Source organism: Mesocricetus auratus, unplaced genomic scaffold (assembly GCF_017639785.1).
Source record: "Mesocricetus auratus isolate SY011 unplaced genomic scaffold, BCM_Maur_2.0 Super-Scaffold_100019, whole genome shotgun sequence".
Classification (NCBI taxonomy): domain Eukaryota; kingdom Metazoa; phylum Chordata; class Mammalia; order Rodentia; family Cricetidae; genus Mesocricetus; species Mesocricetus auratus.
Genome location: NW_024429200.1, coordinates 39632437 through 39651457, shown reverse-complemented (window position 1 = coordinate 39651457; position 19021 = coordinate 39632437). Strand labels below are relative to the sequence as shown.

The 19021-nt window shown below is 37.7% G+C and overlaps 1 protein-coding gene across 1 annotated transcript in view; it reads right to left on the bottom strand.

The window, feature by feature from the left end:
- Positions 1-19021, bottom strand: part of Sema3a (semaphorin 3A) — a 454628-nt gene that overhangs the window by 358027 nt on the left and 77580 nt on the right. The window lies entirely within an intron of this gene.

Below are 19021 nucleotides of genomic sequence, written 5' to 3'. Positions count from 1 at the left end.
CAGTCCTTTTATGGTAGGACACCAATGCGTATCTGGACTGAAAGACAGATATTTTATTGACACTTTAAAATATATTCTGCTAACCAAAAAGCATTTTGGGACATTCAAGAAGTATTATCATTGAAACAGCTGGGAAACAATTGCTGGGTCCATTTCAATGGCATTTAGAATACTAACTACTTTAGTACAGGAAATTTAAAAAAGTCCTTCTGCTTATAAATTTTACTTTTGAGAACACCAAGCAGATTTTATGCTGTTTTCTATCTCTTTCTTTTTGATGTGTTAACATGCTACATGACTCAGCATGCTCTGTGGTTAATACCACCCTTAACTTGGCATTCTAATGTGACATAAAATCACTTCATCAATACATATTCTGATGTAGCAGTGTTCAACACCAGCATACCCAGCCCCCCAAAAAATACTGGCTATTCCTACCTTATGGAGCCTCTATAAAGACTTTGTGAAACTCTTATCAAACTATTAATTAATTTACAACATACATTACAACTACTACTACAACCATTGCTGCTCAGTGAAATCTCTTCTTTGAAGTTTTTAACTGCTCAGTAGATAGGTCATTGCTCTAATTTGATCAATTTTTCTGTGATAAAATACTCTCTAGAACTAATTTGGAATGGAAAGGGTTTATTAGGATTCACGTTTTCATTGTAATCAGTCATCAAGTGAAACCAAGACAGGAACTTAGGGTAGGAACATGGAGGCAGGATCTGAAGCAGATGTCATGGAAGGATCCTGTTTACTGGTTTTCTACACCTGGCTTGCTCACTTCTCATTCTTTTATAGACCAAACCCACATGACTTAAGATGTAACTGCCATAGTATGCTGGGTCCTTTAAGTCAGTTAATAATCAAGAAAATTTCCCTGCAGGAATACCACACAGGCCAATCTAAAAGAAACAAAACAAAAACCTCCCCAATTATAGGTCTGTTTTCCAGGTGTGTCAAGTTGACAACTGGAGCTATCACAGTCACTAACTTCTTCTCATGCCAAAGTACAACAAAAGATTTGGGAAATTGGATATTTCTACAAAGTCATGTTACGGTAGGATCAACATAGTAAAAATGGCAATATTGCCAAAAGCAATCTACAGGTTCAATACAATCCCCATGAAAATTCTTCACAGGTCTTGAAATAACAATTCTCAACTTTGTATGGGAAAAAAAGACCAAGGATAGCCGAAACAACCCTTTACAATAAGGGAACTTCTGGCAACATCACCATTCCTAACATCAAGGTCTATTACAGAGCTATAGTCCTGAATACAGCTTAATAGTAGCACAAAAATAGTCAGGTAGACCAATGGAATCTACCTGATTCCAATTGAAAACCCTGATGTTAACCCACACACCTAAAAACATCTGATTTTTGAGAAAGAAGCTAGAATTATACAATGGAAAAAAGAAAGCATCTTTAATAAATGGTGCTGGCATAACTGGATGCTAACATGTAGAAGACTGCAGATAGATCCATATCTATTACCATATACAAATGGATCAAAGACCGCAACATAAATCTGCCACACTGAACCTCTTAAGAGAAAGTGGGAGGTAACCTTGAACTAATTGGTACAGGAGACAGCTTCCTGAACATAACACCAGTAGCACAGATACTGAGATCGACAATTAATAAATGAAGCCTCCTGAAACTGAGAAGCTTCTGTAAGGCAAAGGACATAGTCAAAATGATAAAACTGCAGCCCACAGAATGGGAAAAAATATTTACTAACTCTACATCTCACAGAGGGCTGATTTCCAAAATTTACAAAGAACTCAAGGAGCTAGTCACCAAAACACCAAGTAATCCAATTAAAAAGGAGCTACAGAAATAGAGAATTCTCTATAGAGAATCTAAAATGGCTGAAAGACTCTTAAAAAAGGGCTCAACATCCTTAGCCATAAGGGAAATGCAAATCAAAACAACTCTGAGCTACATCTTGCTCCTGTCAGAACCCTGACAACAAAACATCAATGATGGTTTGTACTGGAGAGGATGTGGAGAAAGGGGAACAGGCTTCCACTGCTGGTGGGAGTGCAAACTCATACAGCCACTTTGGAAATCAGTATGGAAATTCCTCAGGAAAATGGGAATCAGTCTGTCACAAGACCCAGCAATTCCACTCTTAGGCATATACCCAAAAGATGCACATTCATACAGGAAGGACATCTGTTCAACTATGTTCATAGCAGCATTATTTGTAATAGCCAGAACCTGGTAGCAACATAGATAGCCCTCAGCTGAAGAATGGATGAGGAAATTTGTGGTACATTTACACAATGGAGTACTACTCTGCCGACAAAAACAAAATCTTGAAATTCGCAGGCAAATGTATGGAATTAGAAGAAACTAAATTAGTGAGATAATCCAGTTACAAAAAGACAAGCATGGTATTTACTCACTCATATAGATTTTAGACATAGAGCAAAGGATTGCCAGCCTACAATCCACACCTCCAGAGAAAGTCAGAAACTAGGAGAACTCTATGACATACATGGTCTCCCAGAGAAGGGGAAAGGGACAAGATCTCCTGTGGTAATTGGAAGCATGGAGGGAGGGGAGAAGGAGTTAAGAGAAAGAGAAGGGGAGAAAAGGATGGGAGAGGAGGACATGAGGGATCAGGAATATTGAGTTGGGGGAAGAATAGAGAAGAGCAAGAAAAGAGATACCATAATAGAGGGATAGGTTTAAAGAGAAATACGGCACTAGGGAAATGTCCAGAGATCTACAAGGATGACCCCAACTAACTATCTAAGCAATAGTAGAGAGGATACCTTAAATACCTTCCTCTATAATGAAATTGATGACTGCTTTATATGCCATCCTAGAGCCTTTATTCAGTGGCTGATGGAAGCAGAGTCAGATACCCACAGCTAAACACTGAGCTGAACTCCTAGAATCCAGTTGCAGGGAGGGAAGAGTGAAGAGCAAAGGGGTCAAGACCAGGCTGGTGAAACCCACAGGAACAGCTCACCTGAACAAAAGGCACCTCATGGAACCCAGACTGATAGCTGGGAAACCAGCATAGAACTGATCCAGCCACCCTGAATATGGGTGTCATTTAGGAGGCCTGGGCAATCTATGGTGCCTCTGGTAGTGGATCAGTGTTTAGCCTTAGTATATGAATGGACTTTGGGAGTTCAGTCTACATAAAGGGACACTCTCTCAGCCTAGACACCTGGGGGAGCGGGGGGGGGCATCGGGGAGGTCTCCAAATGACATGACAGACTTTGAAGATTCCCCCATGGAAGGCCTCACCGTCTCTGGGGAGCAGTAAGGGGATAGGATGGGGACAGGGGAGGAGAGAAGGGAGAGGGAACTGGGATTGACATGTAAACCCAGCTTGTTTCTCATTTAAATTTAAAAAGAAGAAAAAAGATTTTCATGTAAATCAAAAGACCATGATGTTCTATACATTAGATGGTCATCTCCATAGTTTAAGAGAAAGCTTGTATGTTACTCCTATGTAAAATTCACAGAAGGCCAGTTCTCAATATAATACCAGAGCCTAATTTCACTTACATGACTAAATCTTTATTATCCTTTGCATTACATCTACCAAAGAGCCCAATTTGATGGGCAATCAATAAATGAATTTTCAAATTCAAAAACTACAGATAGTATATATTAGAAAAAATGTTCATAGAAAAGTATGTGAGAAGAAATTTCTATGGAGTTTAGGGAAAGAAGAGAATTTATTTCAGAAGTTACTAAATAGAAATTCAATTAGACTTTCTCATGGAACTATTGATGGTAATAAATGAAGAGAGTATCTTTGAAAACAATTATCTGTTGTAAAAATAAACTAGAGAATACAGGAGAGCTAAAAAAAAATCAGTAAAATCAGAACCCTAAAATTGGGTGCAATTGTCAGCCATTTTATCTTCTCTTTATTTGCTAACCCTGGGACATTATAGTTTTGTATTTTACTGACTATTTGTGATATAAAATGAATCATATAAATATTGAGCATGAAATTTACAGATTCACTGCAATTCTCATCAAAATTCCAAGACAGTTCTTCACAGACCTCAAAACAAAACTTCATACAGAAAAATAAAACACACAGGATAGCTAAAACAACCCTATACAATAAAGGAACTTCTGGACATATCACTATTGCTGACTTCAAACTATGCTATAGAGCTATCATAATAAAGACAGCAAGGATTGGCACAAAAACAGACAGGTGGATCAATGGAATCAAATCAAAATCCACCCACTTATGAAACCTGATTTTTGACAAAGAAACCAAAATAATACAATGGAAAAACGAAAGTATCTTCAGCAAATGGTACTGGCATTACTGGATGTAGAATAATGAACAAAACTTTAGTCCAAGTGGGTCTAAAACCTCAACATGAATCCAATTACATTGAACTTGATAGAAGAGAAAGTATGAAATAACCTTCAATGCATTGGGACAAGAGACTAGTTCCTGAATATAACACCAGTAGCACAGATACTGAAATCCACAGTTAATAAATGGGACCTCCTGAAACTGAAAATTTTTTGTAAGGCAAAACACATTGTCAATAACACGAAATTGCAGCCTACAGAATGGAAAAAGACCTTCACGAACCTCACATTTGACAGAGGGCTGATCTCTGAAATATATAAAGAACTCAAGAAACTAGACATCAACAAACCAAAAAAACCAGTTACAAAATGAGGTACAAATCTAAAGAGAGAATTCAAAATAGAAGAATCTCAAATGGCCAAGATATACTTAAAGAAATATTTGACATTCTTAACCATCAGGGAAATGCAAATCAAAAAGACTCTGAGATTCAATTTTATACCTGTCAGAATGGCTAAGATCAAAAACCCTAATGACAGCTTATGTTGGATTTAGAGTAAGGGAACACTCCTTTATTGTTTGTGGTAGTGCAAACTTATACAGCTACTTTGGAAATCACTATGGCAGTTTGTCAGGAAATTGGGACTCAATGTCCCTAAGAACCAGCAATACCACTTTGGGGCATATACCCAAAGGATGCTCAATCATACAACAAGTAAAATTGCTCAACTGTGTTCATAGCAGCATTATTTTTAATATCCAGAACCTGGAAAAATGTAGATGGCCCTCAATGAAACAATAGATAACACAAAATATGATTCATTTATACAATGGAATATTACTTATCCTTAAAAACAATGGCATCGTGAATTTTTCAGGCAAATGGATGAACTAGAATAAAATCATCCTGAGTGAACTACCTCAGATCCAGAGAAACAAACAGGGTATGTATTCATTCATAAGTGGTTATTAGGTGTAAAGTTAAGGATAACCAGGCTACAATCCATAGCCCCAGAGAATCTAGGTAACGAAGAATGCATGGATTTCCCTGAGAATGGGAAATAAAAGAGATCTCCTGGATAAGCTGGGGGACATGGGGGTTTCAGAACATGAGATTGGAGCAAGAAAGAGGGGCGGAATAATGAAAGAGATGTCTCGGTGTGGGGGGCATTGTGGGGTTAGGACAAAATCTGGTACCAGAAAAAATCCTGGAAATCCACAAAGATGACCACAGCTAAAACTCCTAGCAATAATGGAGAGGGTTCCTGAACTAGCCATCTCCTGTAATCAGATTGGTGATTGTTCTAATTGTCATCAGAGAGCCTTGATTCAGTAACAGATGGAAGCAGATGCAGAGATTTGCAGCCAAACACTGGGCCAAGCTCTGGGAGTCTTGCTGAAATGAGGAAGGAGGGACTGTAGTAGCCAGAGGAGCCAAGGTTGTAGAATGGGAACCCACAGAGACAGCTGATCCGAACTCTTGGGAGTTCACTGACTCTGAACCAGCATCTAAAGAGTCTGCATTGTAACATGAATGTAGGCTTTATTTGTGCAATAAAGATATCACCACACTGCATGGGACGGACGGGAGTGGGGGGAAGAACAACTGTGGTTGGTATGCAAAATAAATGAAAAAAATTGTAAAATTGAGCATGCTCAACATTGGGTATAAATTTATTTCTAAATCCAGATTCCCAAATATCACAATAAACTTCCTCATAAGAAGGACTCTATTCTATATAAACTTGAAACACAAAAGTGAATTTCATGTATATTTTGGTCCTCAAATTTCAACAACTTAATTAATTAGGGAAATCCTAGCACCACTAGCAGATACAAGTACAAAATCTGACCTGCATACCACAATGATTATGCATGGATACACAGAAGAGCTCATAGGAGAAATACCATGAGGGAAAACAACCTAAAGTACACATTCTGAAATATCAAATACCAGAGTATGAGAAAGTTATGAAAGTAACTAGATTTTATACATTTCAGGAAATGTTTGAAAATTGAATGAGAATTGGTAGTTGAAATTTACTGAAGATTGAAGAGGAGTATAGTTAGCCAGACGTTGGTGGCACAACTCATGGTAGAAGTAGGAAGATCTCTGAGATCCAGGCCAGCCTTATCTACAGAGTGAGTTCCAGGACAGCCAGGGCTATAGAGAAAAAAAAAACTGTCTTGAAAAACCAGAAGGAAAATATGAAGAAGTAAACATTGTGAACATTTCATTCTGTTATATGAACCCAGGAGAGTCTTTAAAGAGTCTCAAGAATTTATTTAAGTATAAACTAGGAATAAACACTCACTGACACAGAGCCTGCTGCTATGTCCTGTTCTTGTTAGTGAAAGTAGGAGCAGTCATGTTAGTGATATGTCCTAAGACCTTTATTATTTTAGATTTCTCAAATGAAATTTTGACTTATTATACTGACATGCATTTTGGAGAGAGTGAGATACAGGCCATGCTATCTTATGATTAAGATAAACAACACAACACTACAAACATGACAGAGAGCATTGTCAACAAAGCGGTTTTTGCACCTGCATGCCAGGCATTGTGTTATTTGATTTCCTGATTGTTGGGGTTTTGTTGTTGCTGTAATGAGCAGAAAAAGTCTGATTTGAAGAAGTCACCAACCAAAACATTTAATTGATATTCCTGTTTTTATGTTTTTGTCTTAGCTTTCAAAAGTGTAATTCTGCTACTTTCTTCATTTCCTGCTTCTAAAATATACGTCATCCAAGTTCTTGTTAGTGAAAGCAGGAGCAGCCATGTTAGTGATGTGTCCTAAGACCTTTATGTTTCACAGAATTGAGTAAGTTTTCTCTAACATCCTCTGACTTGATGAAGCCATTGTATTCATTAAAGGCATTAAGCTCTTGAGAAGCATTTTACTCTTGATTCCAAGGTATTACAAGTCTATTCCCCCCTTTTTTTCTCAGAACTTTTCTGAAGCCTCTAAATCAGTCAAAAACTAGCAATTGGAAGGTGGAATGGAAGGGATTAGAGTGGTATATTTGAGAGAGCCTGAGGGCAGAAATGGAAGGGGGAAATGATGTGATTCTACTTTATTAGTATATACCTATATATTTAAGAAGTGGTAAACCATCTAGTTTGCTACTGACTATTCCTGAAACTGTCACTTCAGGTCTTCCCTACTGTGAACCCCAATGGTGCATCTCACATCAGACCATTTTGTTTTACAACTGCCCAGAGGTTTCCAGGGGGTAGGGAAAAGGATCTCTTACATTATTACTATATGATGAATGTTAAATCAGGCTTATGGGTTCTCTTCCCTGGAGAACCTATTGTTTAAATTCCTGAGAGAGAGAGAGAGAGAGAGAGAGAGAGAGAGAGAGAGAGAGAGAGAGAGAGAGAGAGAGAGAGAGAGAAGAGAAGAGAGAGAGGTGGAGAGCAATTAAGTTATGTTGAAGTTAATAGTTCCCAAATGAGAATAAAGTAAATGTGTTTTCTCAATTATTATTACTGAACCAAATGAGTTTGGAGAGAAAAGAATAGTTTTGGCAAATGATGTATAGAAATGGGTACTGCTGCAAAGAATAATTTTTATAGAAACTACAAAAATTATGTGTGCACTACATTCCCCAAAGAATCACAAGTTGTGGCTTCAGGATTATTATTTTGTAAGGGACAAAGTACAACAATTTTAATTTTACTAAAAGAAAATGAATATTTTATTTAATCTTTCACTATAACTTCTGCATTTTTTATGTTTATGTTTGTTATGTTATGTTATGTAATGACACCAGTCATTATGTTTATGAATAATGACTGGTGTGATTTCTTTGGATTAGTGGCAGTTATATCATAACTAACTTTTTTTTAAAAATTGAGAAAACCAATGCTAAGTGAAAAATACAAAATTATTAACTTTTATTCCTGTGAAAAAGTCATTGTTTTATCTTGTGTTGTATCACCAGTGTTTGCTTTGAAGGGAAACTACAAATTCTCAGGGAACTTCAGAGTTTTGTATATTAATTTGTACACACGTAATAGATATGCATGTAAACTCACAGACACTTTTTTTTTTACTTCCAGGTACTCATGGCTCTTCATCAGAGGACCCTGTTCTCTAATTTTCAAGATAAAAGGCATTCCTTTACTGTCAGCACTGTGGGTGTGTGGTTATATATTATACGATTAAGCCAGCAACCTGGATTTAATTCCCAGTCCAGATTGCACACTCCCCAGGTCACATTGTTCAACACCTGTAAGGACAAAAATTACTTATGTTACATAAAAGCATGCTTTCAGTTTTAAGGAGAGGTGCTAGTTTCCAATAAAGGAATGAAGTATGGTTTTCTTTGTCTTGTGTTGGAAGTACAGCAGTGTGGCCTTTCAGCAGGGACAGGAAAGCCACCCTACAAGTGTTCCCTTCCCAGAGACTCATTGTTCGGTGCCCTGCCACATGCTTTTCCCATAAAGAAAAGAAAAATGCAGGTATTAGAGATTCTAATTATATGTTTCTACAAACTGAATTAACACGGAAATGGCAAATTGCTTGGGGGAGCATTTAACCTGGAGCATTTAGAACATTCCAAAGTATTTATGTTTCTGCACACTTGGAATCGTGAAAGGTATTTGAGGGATTTCCCAAGACACCTGCACCTGGGCAACTGCTGTGTAGGGACACAGTAGCAGCCAGTAGGCAGAACTTCTCCAACTTTTGTTGGAGGGCAGGCAGTTTTCCTTTGGTTCCCAAATCTTAAGACTTAAAATAAAGAAATGTAACTGCCAGTGTTCATGTGTTCCTATGGTGCATATTTGTATCTAAAACATCAGTGTGTGGTGAGGCGCCGGCTTATTGGGTAAACATACTTGTTGCTAACCCTGCCAACCTGAGTTCCATCTCCAGAACCCACAGGTGGAAGGAAAATGGAGACATGGGTGAGACAGGAGACAGGCAGAGAGGAGAAGGAGAGAGGAGAGGCTGAGTGGAGAGGGAAGGCGAGGGGAGGAGAGGGGAGGGCAGAGTATAGGGGGAAGGAGAAGGGGAAGGGAGAGGAGAACAGAGAGTGGAGGCAGCCTTTTCCTTTCACTGTGATTCTTGGTATCTAGAATAGGAGAAAAGACGGGCTACATATTTCTTGACATTTTATATGAAGATGATTGTGATTATTTTGTCCTTAACACCTGCCTTTGAAGAATGTAGTAGAAAACCTGGTCACTGGATAAAAACACAAATGGGATACAACAGGGCATCTAATTGTCAGAAATGATTTCTCTTTTGTGGATGCTGGAGGGCAAAGAGTCTTTTATCATTAGCTATCACATATTTGTTATGCGTATCTTGTTGTTTCCAAGGCTGTGTTTAAGAACTGTGAAACTAAATGTTTGTAGATTCATATATCATAAGTGGGGGACTTCCTTTCCTTTATCATTCTATTCTTTTGAGGTCATTCCTAATTTAGGTGTACATTTATTTTTAAAAAATAGGTAGGTGATTTCTACAGAGTTCTACAAAATGTTATCTTCATGGTCTTTTCTATTCCCATTGTAATTTTTCTTACTGCTCTGTGTGAACTTTGAATACCCTGGTGCGATTTATGACAACCCTCAACGAACAACGCCTTGATGAGGCCACAAAAGCAGTAATGGCTGGAAAAGGCGGCTGATGAAAAGGCTAGTGGGGAGGCAGTGTCGAATACACAAAGATCAGGCACCAGGCCACAGGTTTTAAAGGAGTCTGGGTCAAGTAGGGTCAGATTGGTTACAGCCAATTGCATAGCACATTTTTCTGCATTCCTCTGAAGCTTGATCTCTACTTATGACCCACACAATCAGTGTTAAAGCACTAAAGAGTGGACCTGTATTGTTCCATGATGAGAGCCTAGCAAAAAAAGCTGGAATTTGATACTTTGTCACAGTTTGCAAACAATGTAGTTGAACCACCTGAAGGGTCACATTTTTACATTCTGAAGCAATTTATTAGTAATGGTACCTGTCACTTAGAAATCCCCCCAAAGCTCTTTCATTACCCGAAATGACTTTGATATAGGAATGGCTCAAAGCAAAAGGCGAGTACAACAAGAGCTAGATCCTTTACAAAGGTACATCACTGCATCCCCATGATCCCTTCTTGAGCACAGAGCTTTGAAGCTGTGCTCTAAGTGCTGCGAAGATCAGTCTAGAGGGGTTTGTTTAAAAGCAAGGCTTTGCATTTATCAGTGGGGAATTGAAGTTCCTAAGCTATTTTCCTGATTATTTCATTCTAACTTAACATGAACAAAGAAGCAAACGTTGTATAGTTGTGTCGTTGGGACATTCCATTCATTGATTACGGTCCTCAGCTACAGTACTATAGACAGGAATGATTCAGATTTCCAAAACTTGTCTAAATATAAAAACAGTCTTTCATAAAGTTGTTTCATGTATTTCTCCCATAACAAACTTGATTCCATGTCTATAGTCATGAGTGTATGTATGGGTGGACAAGCTCCCATTTATGCACCATAAAGAATATGTATACTCATTCAACAAATAATATTTTCTCAAAACAAATAGCCAAATTCAATAAAAATTGCTTTCCCACTCTTTTAAGAAAATACCACATTTTCTAAGGACACAACACATTTTAATGACTTGATATGATTTATTTTCCAGGAATGATTATGCTATAAATATTTCTAACTTCCCTTCAGCAAGCTAACATTTATATCTGTTATTTTTATAGAAGCATAGTGTGTGTTACAATGTAAAGAATAAGACATAATTTCCAAACACTAAGTGAGGTCTTCCAAAATTAAAAGTAACATTTCATAAGGGTTTCCTTTGGGGCTTCTTCGAACACTGAAAAAATCTTTAAGGCACGGAAAGATCAGAACACTTAGTTAAAAGCAAATCCATTTATTCAAATTGCATATACAAAGAGGTAAGTTTTGAAAGTAGCCTAGATTTCATTTCATCTGTCCCTTTGTTTAATGCTAAACATTTGAAAAAAAAGATGAAAAAGGAAAACAATAACTCACTTGTTCACTCAAAATGCAAAATTGTAAACATAAGCTATATTTAAAGCTTCTTGATGCTTGAAATATGAGTAATTTACCTATAGTACCCCAATTAATACTTAAACTTTTCATGAACCATTGGCTTCCCTAAAGTTCTATGACTTTGGTACTTTTATTCCTGCCTTAACACATGGGAAAATTTGGCAGAATGTGACACATTTTCACTGTAAATTCCTGATAACTTTCTCAATGAAAATTTATAAAATGTGTCATGTCACATCTCATCAATGCCATTGTAACTGTTTTGCATCCACTTTTAAAAAAGAAAATATTAGTATCGAGTGATATTTGCTTATTTCATATTAAAAATAGCTTTATTTTTATTATTTCATATTTAAAAACTGTACCTGTTGCCATATCTTCTGGTTTTGAAGTTCAAGCTCTCTTAACATTGAGCATGCATGTATTTTAAAATGATCCATCTATATTTATAAACAACAGCATATTAAGTAAACCAAAACAGGTGTCATTATAAGATATTAAATCAATAAACACACAGAGGAAGCCATATTGTTTTCATCCAAGCTAACCTTGCCCGGCTCCTTGGACACCTGGTAGAGTGGGCCATCCCTGCAAACATGGCAGGTAATACCCTGGCTCTGTGTGGGGGTGCAAAGGTCCCTTTAAGAGGCAAGCTCCACCTACTTTTACTCTCTCTTCCTTCTATTTCTCGGAAGAGTCAGGCCTCTCTTTGTCTCTCTCTCTGCCCTCTCTCCCTTCTCTTCACTTACTCCCTTCCCTTCACCAAGTAAATTTTCCACATAAGTTTTGTCTGTAGGTCTCTGTCTGTCTCTCGCCTGTCATTTGTCCCTCACCTGTCATGGGGCTTCCAGCCAAGGTCCCATTCCCACTGCATCTCTTAACACATATCATCATACAAACTCAAAATAATACATGGTAGATATCTTGAAAATAGATATAATAAAACTTAATAATACTAAAATTTTGCAGAAATACCTTAACCAACTGATTAAATTTAGTGTCTTCAAAATATATGCAAATTGCCATTGGGTAAATCTGTTATGATACAAATGTAAAATATTGCCATTCGTAATGTTGTTAAAGTTGGTTAACATGAATTTAATCACCACTAGACGCTCAAACAGATCCAGATGGTGTAATACTCTATCAGACAATTAGTCTCTTCTCCTGAATAAAAAGATGGCAATGCGCAGAACAAAAAGGGTGAAATGGAAGCAGTGTCTTTTCATATTAAAGGACACAAAAGAAACAAGTAAATTAGCCATGATGCAGGGTGTTCAATTATATTCAGGGTTAAAATAACGAAGGAAGAAATATTCAAAGAACTACTAAAATTACAGTTGTATTACTTGGAGAAGTGTGAACAAAGACTCTATTATACACAATTATTGCCAATGTTCAATTTGCATAAATTTGAAAGCATGATGCAAAATGAACTCACCAACATTTTTATCTTCCTTCTTAACTAGTAAAGGAAAAAGTAAGTGGCTAGAGTCAGTCTGAATATTATATAAAGGGTTATGTTTATAGAAGATAATTAGTAAAATCTATTATAGTATTGCTTGATTAGATATCAAACTGGGGCAATTAACTCTAACTCTTGGGACTATTGTTTAAAAGAAACAATTTATGTCTATTATAGTTGGATGTTAAGTGTTCCTTCCTCCAAGCTGCAGGCTGGGTTCTCATGCAGTGGTGCTACTGGGAGTTTATAAAGATTATAAGAAAGGAGCGCTGTGTCTTTATGTTATGCCCTTTAAGAGGGTGTCAGGGCCATGATCCTCCCCTTTCTTTATCTTAGCTTCTCAGTTATCATGACTTGGACAGAAATCCCCCCACTTTCATCCCTCATTGATTTCTTCCTCCTTATGAGTCATAATGTGGGACTTCCTAGTAAGATGGCAGACTGTAGCTTTCTATGTGTAACCTCATTAGGAGGATACAAGAAATAATAGACCATGTTCCAACGAGAGAAAGAAAAGAAGCTCTGGAAATCCACAGAGTCCCTGAGAGAAAAACTACAAATTATTGAAGAAAATCAGAAGGGTACTGCAAAAAAGAAGCCCAGGCAAATGAAGCTCCCAGTGTCTCCCCGGAGCGGAGAGGTGCAGCAGAGAGACCTCATTAAAGGGTAAACCGAGATTCTTCACGAAAAGACAATGGCAGTTCAACCCTCGGGACAAACCCAAAGCTCTCACAAACCTCAATCCCAGTCATAGACCTCGGTGAGACAGGGAGTCCTCTGATGAAAGCGTTAGTATTGTAAAGCACGCCATCTGTCACAGTTTGTAACTTAGAGGGCAGCTGATTTGTGCTCTCCCGGTCCCACTGCTGAAAACTAAGCTACCTTGGGAGCACGAGACCAGGAAACAACTACAGGTGAGGAGCCTGAATCAACTGACCATAGCCCTGAGCAAGAGACAGTGCTAATACACAGCTGTAGAGACAGGGAGGACAGAATGCTGACAAAACAAAGAAAGTGCATTACCAGTCACTCAGTTTCTACAGAGAAGTGAACAACTCCATCTCTGGTGGCCTGAGGCAGGTTTCAACCGTGAATGACCAGGAAATTGATAGTGTTGAACATCAAGTCAGCCAGAAGATTAACTTTTGGAGCCGCATATCTTCTGTTCACTGCTTATTGTCCCTTACCTCTGTAGTGCATCCCCCAGACAGGGCAATTAACACTTAGATCTCTAAGTATTAGAAGACATGAAGACAGGTCTTCAGCCTGTACAGGTCTCAGTGTTGTGGTTGCCTCCCATACTCCCAACACTCTTAGGAAGCGCCCCTTATCAGACCCGTAACCACCTAGAAAATCTCAGGGTTTATCAGGGAAAGAAGCAACTGAACTAAGGATGGCTCGTGTGGACCACCGCCCACCATGCTCCGCACCCACAGAAACCACAGGGACAAGGGTCCAGAGCACAGATGAGCTTCCGGATGCTCTCACGCATTTAGTTGATGACATTTAAGTCTGGAGGACTCAGGAAAACCTTGTAAGCCTTTGTCTTTTTCATTTTTCTTAACTTATTTTTCTGCTTTTTCATGTGTCGTCTCCTGCTTCCTCCGTTCCCCTTTTCCAATACTTTCCACAGTGCATGTATTTTATTTCAAGACATTATATTTTTATTTCCCTTCACATTTTTACTTCCTTTGCTTTCACATTTCTACTACTACTCAACAATCTTTTTCCTTTCTCTTTCTTTTTTATGTCTTCTATTTTTTATTGTCCATAATTTTCCATTTTCCTCTATGCTGCTTGAGTAGTTTTAGTTTATCCTGTACCTTGACTTTAACAACAACAAAAAAATCCTCATGCTTTCATTTTTTAGAATTAATTACATTTATTCCTTTATTTTATATCCTGATGACAGTTTTCCCTCTCTCACCTCCCTCCCTCTCTCCTTCCCTTCCCCCTTCGACTTCTCTTCTGTTTCTGTTCAGAAAGGAGCAGGACTCCCATGGATATCAACAAAGCATGGCATATCAAGCAGGTGAGATCAAGCTCCTCCCCTCCCATTAAGGGTGGACAAGGAAACTGAGTATCAGGAGTGGGCTACCAAAGCCTGCCAAAGCATCAGGGAAGACCCTGTTCCCACTGGTAGGACTCATACAAGTAGTCCAAGCTATCCAATTGTCACACATGTGCGGTAGGCCTAGGTCAGTCCTTTGTGTGTGAGCTCCCATGAGCTCAGGTTAGTTGCCTCTGTGGGTTTCCCCGTCATGACCTGACTCCTGCAGTTCGTCCTCTCTCACTTCAACAGGACTCCCTGAGCTTGGTCCAGAGCTTGACTATGGATCTCTGCATCCGCTTCCATCCGGCTCTGATGACAAATTAGGGTAAAATCCTGGTGCAAGGGAAACTCTCACAAATCTACAAGGATGAGCCCAGTTAAGACTTTTAGAAATAGTGGATCGACAGCCTGAATTAGCCATCTATTCTAATCAGATTGGTGACTACCCTAGTTGCCATGCTTTCATTTTTAAAAAATATTCTCTGTTATAGTTATTAAATTTACTTTCAAACTTCACTATGAAAAAGGAGCTTGTTATATTTTAGACCCTTTTCCCTTTTGTTTTGCTATTTTCTTGCTTTTTTATCTTCCCTACTGTAATGCCTTTTTCTACACCATATGCCCTCAGTTATTTAATGGTGCTACCTCTCTTTCCACGTCTCTTTCCTTTATCTCATGCATCTGGTATGTTTCCCACACAGCTTTAGCACATCTTTATTAATTTATCTGTTTTCTACTTTATGAATATGGCTTGTTTTTTAGGTAAATTTATATATTCTACAGTTGGGCATTGTGACTGTTACAGCAGTTCACTTTCTCCTAATGAACTGGTAATGGAGATTGAGCCTTCAAGAGCAAGCTGCTCTATAGAAAGATGGCAGATAAGACCAGAAGGAATATGCAAACAATATGTACAAATAACAATGTAGAAACACAGGAAATATGGGAAAAATAAGTAACGTGAGCCTTAAAAATATTTCTCCTCAATTACTGGATTTAAAGACATCAGAATAAATAAAAATTTGGACAAAAGTTTCAAAACTTTGTGAGTAAAATGATCAGTGTCCTCTAAGAGGATAAAACAGCATACAAATTCAAGCCTAAGAAGAAGAAATCAGAAATATAGAAGAAAATACCACTAAAATGGAATAGAAAATCAGAATATGGGTGAAGCAGAAAGAAATTTAGAAGAAATAGTGGGGAAGATGAACATTAATATACTCAAGTAGGCTTACAATACAGCAATACATGAATAGAGGACAAATTATAGGAAGGAGTGCATCCAATACAAATAAATAAAATAACACACTGGGGTCCAAGAACCCCAGCGTATGGTTAAAAGACCAAGTTTAAGTGTTCCCAATATAGGAGAAGACACAAAGATTAACAACAACAACAAAACCCTCAAGCATAGAGAATGTACTCAATAAAATTATAGCAAGGAAGTCCTCAAATCTGAAGAAGGAAGTGGACATACAAAGCAAAGACGTATTTAGAACTTCAAATAGATAGAACTGGAGACATTCTCAAGACATAATTGTAGTCAAGATAACAAAAACACAAAACACAGAAAGTGTTAAACTCCAGAAGGAAAAACACTAAATCATGTATAAAAGCCAGCACATTAGAGTAACATTAGATCTCTTGTCAGCAACACCAAAGCCAGAGAACATTGAATGATGTATTTCAAGCTCTCAACACAATAACTGCCAACAATATTTGTGGTGTCTGGAAAACTATCTTTAAAACAGGATGGAAAAATCAGAACATTTCAGGATAGGCTACATTTGTAGTACTTCATGACCAGAAATCCAGTCCTACTACTAGTGCTGGAAATGTTTAATAGAATAATATACATATGGGAAGAAGAGAAACAGTTTGAATCACAGGAACATACAGGAAAGCACTTTTTTTTTCCAAGACAGGGTTTCTCTGTATTGCATATATGGGTCTCTCCAAAGAATACAACACTAACAAAGAAACCCACAGACTGAGGTTCAAATATAGAAGTTAATCTATAACTCACATAGATAACAAATTAAGCTGGTATAATTATTCTAATATATTATTAAGTCAGTTTTATACCAATGCTTCAGGATACAGTTAAAGCAGCTGTAAATGGTGTGTCTGAAGTTCTGATTTCTTATAGCAGTCAAAGTAATTTCAAGCAATTAATATAACACACTTCAAGATATTAGAAAAATATCAAGCCAAGGACAAAACAAAATGGAGCAATAAATACTAAAATATGGCCAGCAAAGAACAAAATGAAATTTAATATAAAATACTTGGTGTCAAACAAAAGTTGATTCCTTTAAGAGACAAGATTGATAGACTACTAGCCGAACTAACCATGAGAAAGAAAAGATCCAAAATAATAAAATTACACTTCAGTTTAAAATGGGGATTGTTATAACTGATTCAAATAAATTCCAAAGAGTAACTAGGAAATACTTTGAATATTCATATTTGAAAAAAACATCAAAATCTTGAAGAAATGAAAATATCCAAATTCCAAAATTAATCCAACAGAGAGAAATATATAGAGAGAACAGATCCATAAGTAGAAATGAGATTGAAGTAGTAAATTAACTGCCAAATTCTACATTTTTTAACATCTTTACTTTTTAAAGATTTTCATGTAATTACATCATTTCCTCCTTCCATTTTCTCCTTCCAAGTGCTCCCATATACCTCTTCTGGCTGTTTTTGAAATTCATGAAATATTTTTTATTAATTGTTGTTGTTGCCTCATATATATATAAATACAACCTGTTCAGTTTATATAATGTTACTCATATACATGTTTTCATTTGTTATTGGATAACCAATTGGTGTGCTCTTCCCAGGGAAAGACCCTTTCTCCAGCTCTCAGCATTCCATAGGTGCCTATTGGTTTTATGTTGGGGGGGGGCAGGGTTTAGAACTTGAGAGCATTTCTCCATTCACTTTACCAGATCTATTGTTGCTCCTTGTTCAGCTAATGTTCAGGAAGTCCTGCTGGTGAGACTATACATGTGCATTTTCAAACACTGTAAGGGGATACAATATCACAGCAAGCTCCCAATTTCTGATAATCTTCTCACCCCAATATGCAATGTTACAAACTTTTAAGGAAGAGATAATATCAAAGATTCCCAAATCACTCCTGAAAATGGAAAAAACTATACAATACTAAGTTAATTCTACCAGGACAATGTCACCTTTGCATCCTAGCCACTGAGGACACTGGCTGTAGAAATACCTAGTTGCCATTCAAGCATGATAAACTATGTTTGATCACCAGAATTGACATAGGACCCGCAAACTGTCAGACGCAGTAGCATTTTTGTCTAATCTCAACACTGCTACAGCAAGTTGGAGTATAAGATACGGCAGAAAATCACCTATGCAGCAAGCAGGAGAAACAAGAATCTTGACTTTAAAAAAGATAAAAGGGTCTTGTTCTCCTAGAGTTCCCCCATTCCTTCTGGTTCTTGTCATCTTTCTGTCTCCTCTTCTGTGGGACTCCCTAAACTCTGAGGGGAGGCATTTGATGGAGGCCTCCCATTTCAACTCTCTCTCAGTGTAGTCTGATTGTGGGTCTCTGCATTTGTTCTTATCTGTTTCAGGAGGAAGTCTCTCTGATGATGACTGAATAAAATACTGTTCTACGAGTATAATAGGATATCATTAGGAACCGTTTTATGTCTTCTATTTGTGTTTAAAGACCAGGTCTCTGGGCTATCTAGTCTATGGTTCTTGGCTACCCAAGCAGGGCTGAGCATATGTTCCCTCTCCTGAAGTGGGCCTTATGTCAAATCAGACAGTGTTTGGCCACTCCAACAGATCTGTGTCACCATTGCCCTAGCATATTTTGCAGCCAGGACAGATTGTAGAATGAAAGTTTTGTGGTTGGATCTGTGTTCACATTTCTCTTTTGTAACCCTGCAGAGTGAGTACAGTCCCTCACCAAGTAGATTAGAATGAAGGGGGAAAGACTCCATGTAGGCACTAGGCACCTTCTCTGTGTACAATGAGTTGTCTTCAGCAATGGGGCCCCACTGTTAGTGTGCAGAGAGTAACCCTTTGTCTTAGCAACAGCCTTGGTTGTTTGGGGGATTTCATTGTACATCCTCAGCCAATAGTTCAATTAAATGCAAACCAGTCACTCCACTGGAAGCT